At 38.1% G+C, this 6,436-nt stretch overlaps 1 non-coding gene across 1 annotated transcript; it reads right to left on the bottom strand.

Moving 5' to 3' along the window:
- Nucleotides 1-3,673: 3,673 nt before the first annotated feature.
- On the bottom strand, nucleotides 3,674-3,806 carry LOC142869851 (small nucleolar RNA SNORA41). The gene has a single exon (XR_012918403.1). It is a non-coding gene; the product is annotated as a small nucleolar RNA SNORA41 (small nucleolar RNA).
- Between the last annotated feature and the right edge of the window lie 2,630 nt (nucleotides 3,807-6,436).

Raw genomic sequence — 6,436 nt, 5'->3', positions numbered from 1 at the left:
ATACTTTTTGACTGGCTCCTGGACATTGTGAATTTTGCTTTGTTAGGTGCTAGACTTTGTTGTATTACTTTAAATATTTTGTCAGTTTTGTTCTGGGACACAGATAAGTAACATACAATTGGTTTGATTCTTCTAAGGTTAGCTTTTAAGCTTTGTTGTGGCAGGCCCAGAGCAGCCACTAGCTTAGGGCAAATTTGACCCCACTATTGGGGCAATACTTTTCTGAGGACCCTACATAATGCTCTATAACATCTTTCCACTCAGGATGATGGGAACCCAAAGTATTCCCAGTCTTATATGAGCTGAAGCGATTTTTCTACCTAATTCTACCTACCCTGAGTAATTGTCTCATTACTGAACACTACAGATAAGTTCTTAGCCTTCAAATTGAGGGGACTTTCTGCAAGTAGAATGGCAGTTTCTAGAAGCTAGGAGTGGGGGAAATGAGGAGATGTTGGTCACAGGCCACCAAGTTTCAGTTATACAGCATGAATACATCCTGGATATCTAATGTATAGTATGGGGACCATAGTTAATGATGCTGTATTGTATGCTTGAAATTTGCTAGGAGACTAGATCTTAAATGTTTTTACCACATACACACACAAAAAAATGGTAACCATGTGAGGTGATGGATATGTCAATTAACTTGATCATGGTAATCATTTTATAATATATATTTATATCAAAACATCACATTATACACCTTAACTGTATACTATTTTGTTTGTAAGTTATATCTCAATAAAGCCAGGGGGAAATGAAGGGGAGGACTCTCAGCAGAGCTCCAAAGTTCTTTTTTTGTATAGCTTCTCTTTTTGTATAGTTCTCTTTTGTACTAACCCTCTTTGTGGTCCTGTCCCACAAATTCTAGCTACCTCTGAATTATGTCTCCTCAGTTCAGGGAAACAACTAGGCTCTATTTGTATTTGCGCTCCTGCACTGTGGCGGAGAAACTCTTTTTAGGCAGAGAGTTGGGAAACTTGAAGGACTCACTTTGTTTCCCTCCCCTCAGAGATAACTGTCCTATGCTACTTGTTGTCCAATGTCTGTAAATCCTTGTTTCCTATGTTTTGCCCAGTTTTCTAGTTGTTTAAGGGAAAGGAAGATAAATCTAGTCCCAGTTATTTCATCATGGTTAGAAGCAGAAATGTCACACCCACTTCAGATGAGGACATGGAGGATAGTGGAAAACAAAGTACCTCCCAGAAGACACTGGCAGGGACTTAACATTGTCTGGGATTTCACAGATCTTGATACTCTCCTTTAGCCACCTACAAGTCAGTGCCCCAGACTTGCTGAGGAATTAATCACACAGCTTAATCTTTTCCTATCTTTTTTTTTTTTTTTTTTTTTTTGACATGGTGTCTCACTCTGTTGTGCAGGCAGGTGTGCACTGGCATTATCACAGCTCACTGCAGCCTCAAACTCCTGGGCTCAAGTGATCCTCCTGCCTCAGCCTCCTGTCTAGCTTGTACTACAGGTGTGAGCCACCACACCCAGCTCCTTTCTATCCTTTTTCCTCCAATATTCAGGCATCTATAACATCCTCATATTGATCAATCCAATAATAATAGCTGTTACTTACTGAGCCCACTGTGCCAGATATTTTATGTATGCTATCTTTTTACATTGCTCCTACCAGTTAGTTATCATTTTCTCTTTTTTTTTAAAAAAAATAAGAAAACAGCAGCTGATGGAGTTAAGCAATTTGTTCAAAATTCATTTGTTGTTAAAGGAGCCAAGATTGAAAGACCCAAGATTTAAAGGTAGCCCTTGCTCATCGTGTACCTTGTCAGCTAGTGTCACAATTCCTAAGCATCCTTCACTGCAGCAACCTTCCCTCCAGTTCACTCCAGCAATTCATTCCCATGAATTGATCTAGTCACCACCTAAAACTCTGAAATAGTGAACACAGAAATCTCTTTGAACACACCCTGTTATCCTTCCAACTCTTCCATGTCTATATCCCCCACCACCAAACCTGTTCTTCCATATCCTAGAAAACTCCACAACTTTAACTTTCCTCTATTCTTCTCTTTTTCTAGTTTTCTTTTCTTACAAAGTTATCATTCCATAGCCCTCTCACAAGGAACTTTGGTTCCCTTGTTCCTCTTTACCTGCCCCATTAATCCTTAACCCTACAGGAATCCACACACGTGCTTGTTCCCCTCTTCTAAGTGTCCTATATTCTGACTCTCAGAACACTAATTTTGCAAGATGCACCATACAAAAAGGATTCTATTGATAAATAAATTTGGGAAACAGAACTTACTATATTCTCCTCTTGGAAATCATAATGACGATTAGCATATTTAGAGCTTAAATAAGTGCTTCTGAGTGAAGATGGAGAAAAATCTATTCAATATTCAACTCAGAATTGAATTCTGCTCAACAATCTTTTTACTAATTCTTAGTTAGCCATGTTATTTATTTCCCATAAATGCTGTTCCAGAACTTTATCTCCCATATGAAGCTTACAACCTTTTTCTTTTCTCCTTACTTTCAGCAGGTGATTTTCTTTCCTACCTCATAGAGAAAAATGGTTCTCTTTAAGCCATGGTCCTTCACTTCCAAACATATGTATATCTGTATTTACCTTTTCTATTTTTTGAGGAAAGCAAAACAGCATCACATCTCTTTATATCTCTACTTGTTCTCTTGACTCCACTCCTTGCTGCCACCTTTGGGACTTTGCATCAGTTATTCCTTCTTTCTGTTGGGTTTGCAATCTCTCCCTCTTCCCTTCTCTTTTTCTCTTCTGGAAATGGTATTGCACTTTTCTTCCTTCCACTGTACTTTTTGAAAGTATAGTGGTATACTCATTGTATCCATTTCACCTCTGGTTCATTCCATAACTTATTATAATCTGGCTTCTTTCAACCAAAATTGCTCTATTTGAAGAGACTAAAGATCCCTCACTTGCTAACTTTAATGGTCTCTTCTCAATCTTACCCCTGATTCTAAAACAGCATTTCTTAAAGCAGCATTTCCTAAAAAGGGTTTAATGGATGTCACCTGGAAAAGCAGTGCTGAGCTCAAATAATTTTGTTAGACACTGGGTTGTATAACATTGAACAGATTTCTTTACTTTTGCATTTATGTGAGCTCTAAATATGCTAGTTTCCAAGAGGAAAATATAGTATTAATATGTCCTGTTTCCCAAAGTTATTTATCAACAGAATCCTTTTCGTATGGAGCATCTTACAAAATTAGTGTTCCGAGAGTGTTTCCCATATAATGGGAAACAATGCTTAGTTGTTTTGAGTGTGGTCCAAAGATGTGGGCACCTGCATCAGAATCACTTTGGATGCTCGTTATTGATACAAAGATCATAGCCATGTATTGGTATGTCAGAAGATTTTCTATTAGAAGCTAAATGAGAACAGCCTTTCAAGGAGCATGGAGAAGTTAACAGGTGAGGGCGTAAGAACAGTGAGACAAAGTGTTTGCCTGGGGCTCTAACACTTTGGCGCCCATCATGTTATCCCTGGACTGCTTAGCATGGACTGTTATGTAAGAGAGAAATAAATTTCTTTTTTTTTTCTAAAAAGAAACAGCATTATTCAAACACCAAATTTTATATTTTCACTCTACTCCAAGACACTTAAATCTTCTCAATTTGTTTTACAAGATACCATCTCCTTAGCCAAACAAAACTGCAGAATACATCTTGTGTCTGTCACACATATACCCACTTTCTGTTTTCCTAAGAAAGAGGTGTTTGACTGTGTTAACAGTTTCTTTCCCACAGAGGAATGCCACAACTGCTACATAAGAACAGCTGCAGACCAGTAGCTGTGGAATAAATTTCTTTCTTGAATAAGCCACTGCTATTTTTGCCTTCAATAGTGCACTTTATAAAGGTGCTGGAAACTTTAGATTAATTATTCATCATGGATGAGGCAACATTCAGTTGATTTCTGGTTTGAGGGCTGAAACAGCTCTGAAATTGCTCTCTAAGAAATCTTGGCTCTGCTTCTGAGAACTCCAGCAGGCCTCCCTCCTCAGTGGTCCTATTTCAAGTCAGGAACTTCAGTTTTCCTAATAAAATATCTTTTTATCCCTTCTTCCTCACTTATATGCCCAAAAGCTAGAACAAAGGTTTTCAAACTTTGTTGTGCAATTGTATCAATTGATCTGAAACCTAATTAATTCAGAGATAAGCAGAGAACCTTCTTTCTGACTAATCATGGTGAGATGAATTTAAGTGTTCCCTGTTCTTTATCATAAAGCATGAATTTCTCTGTTGTGCTTTCCTGCCATTCAAGGTAAAAAGATAAGGAATCTCTTTTCAAAGTGCTTTACTGCAGTCTGTTTTATTCATCTGAAATGTAAGTCTCATTATCTGTTTGGAGATCAAGGTTTGGGAGATGTAGTAATTGAAGAAAATATAACATGGCCAGGTAAGAGATATTGATAATTCATAAAAAAAATCACTTCAGATAGAACTGAGCTTGAAGTGAATTATATTTTAAAAATATTTTCCATTAGAATTAATCTATTCTCCAACATTACAAAAATTTCACTGCAATTTTATGTCTTTGGAATTTCAGTCTGGTTTCTTGTTGTTCTTCTACAGAGGAGCAGAGGAGAAATCGATGAATTCAAGAGATATTTTAAGGGTAGAACTTGGTAATGAATTGGATATGGGGAATTTAGAAGTTACATATGATGGGATTAAAAAACAGTTCTAAATTGTGATTTATGTTAGAAATTGTCCAAAGCACTTTCATTGAACTTCTGATTTCTCTATTGTGTTTTCCTGCTGTTCGGGATAAAAAAATAAAAATAAATAAGTAGACTGGCTACACAACAGTTATTAAGTTCTTACTATGTGCCAGTGTATTTAGCTTTGTATACTCCTAACATATAACTCAATGCCTGGTGCAGAGCAGGTTCTCAAAAAAATAATGTTTATTGGGAAGGCTGATGAAAAACTGCCTGCACATTAGACTTCTCGATAACAACGTTGTACACTAGAACATAATGGGATATTACATTCAAAATTACGAAAGAAAGTTATTTTCAAATTGGAATTCTATACTTACCTGTACTCACCCAGATCATCAATCATGTGTGAGGAGAGAATGAACATTTTTCAGTTAGGCGGTTTTAAAAAATTTACCTTCCTTGCATCCTGTCTCAGGAAGCTACTACTAGAAGATGTCTCTGTTAAAGTGAGGGAGTATACAAAGAAAGAGGAAGACATGTAAGACCAGAAACAGAAGATACCACGGAGTAGAGATAAAGGCAATGCTTATGACGATAGCAAGGGCTTGGGCAGCTGGTGGAGAGAACAGGAAGTCCAGAGTAGATGAGGAGGTCAGAAGACTTCAATACAGGTGTCTCCAAAGCAGAAGACTTTAAAGAAGAGTTATTTTAAGAAGCTCTGTACAGAATTCTCTTGGTCTTGCCTTCTTATCCTCAAGGATAAAGATGTTGGCCAGGCATGGTGGCTCACACCTATAATCCTAGCACTCTGGGAGGCCAAGGTAGGAGGTCCCTTGAGCTCAGGAGTTCAAGACCAGCCTGAGCAAGAGCAAGACAGACCCTGTCTCTACTAAAAATAGAAAGAAATTAGCTGGACAACTAAAAATATATAGAAAAAATTACTCGGGCATGGAGGCGCATGCCTGTATTTCCAGCTACTCGGGAGGCTGAGGCAGGAGAATGGCTTGAGCCCAGGAGTCTGAGGTTGCTGTGAGCTAGGCTGATGCCACAGCACTCTAGTCCAGGCAACAGAGTGAGACTCTGTCTCAAAAAAAAAACAAACCAAAAAAACAGGATAAAGATGTTACTTCTTTCACTTGGGAATTTCATATATTTTTTTTTTTTTAAGAAACAGCACAAAAGTCAGGGAAATCTTTTTGCATCTGCTGTTTTTCAACTGCCTTTAACTAGTCAGTATGCCAGAATGGCCTATATATATATATATATATTTTTTTTTTTTTTTCAGAATGGCCTATTTTTAACTCCATTAAGTTCTGTATCTTACTGTCTAACCTGGCAAATGACTCAGTCTTATCAAACCTCAGTTTCCTCAACTTAAAATAGAGATAATAGTGCCTACCTCATTGTCTTAGTTTTGTGCTGCTACAAATAAATACCTGAGATCAGGTAATTTATAAAGCACAGAAATTTATTTTCTTACAGTTCTGGAGGCTGGGAAGTCCAAGGTTAGGGCACCAGCATCTGGTGAGGACCTTCTTACTGCGTCCTCACAGGGGAGAAGGCAGAAGGGCAAAAAGGAAATGAATTCCTTCTGTCAAGCCCTCTTATAATGGCATTAATCTACTGGTCAGGAGGGTGAAGCCCTCTTGACCTAAACACCTCCCAAAAGGCCCTACCTCCCAGCACTGTGGCATGGGGGATTAAGTTTCCAGCACATGACTTTTGGAGGGGACACCTTCAGACCATAGCACTTGTGGTGTCA

The sequence above is a fragment of the Microcebus murinus genome, chromosome 2 (assembly GCF_040939455.1).
Source record: "Microcebus murinus isolate Inina chromosome 2, M.murinus_Inina_mat1.0, whole genome shotgun sequence".
Classification (NCBI taxonomy): domain Eukaryota; kingdom Metazoa; phylum Chordata; class Mammalia; order Primates; family Cheirogaleidae; genus Microcebus; species Microcebus murinus.
Note: the sequence above shows the minus strand (reverse complement) of the source record. Positions and strands in the feature narration are given on the sequence as shown.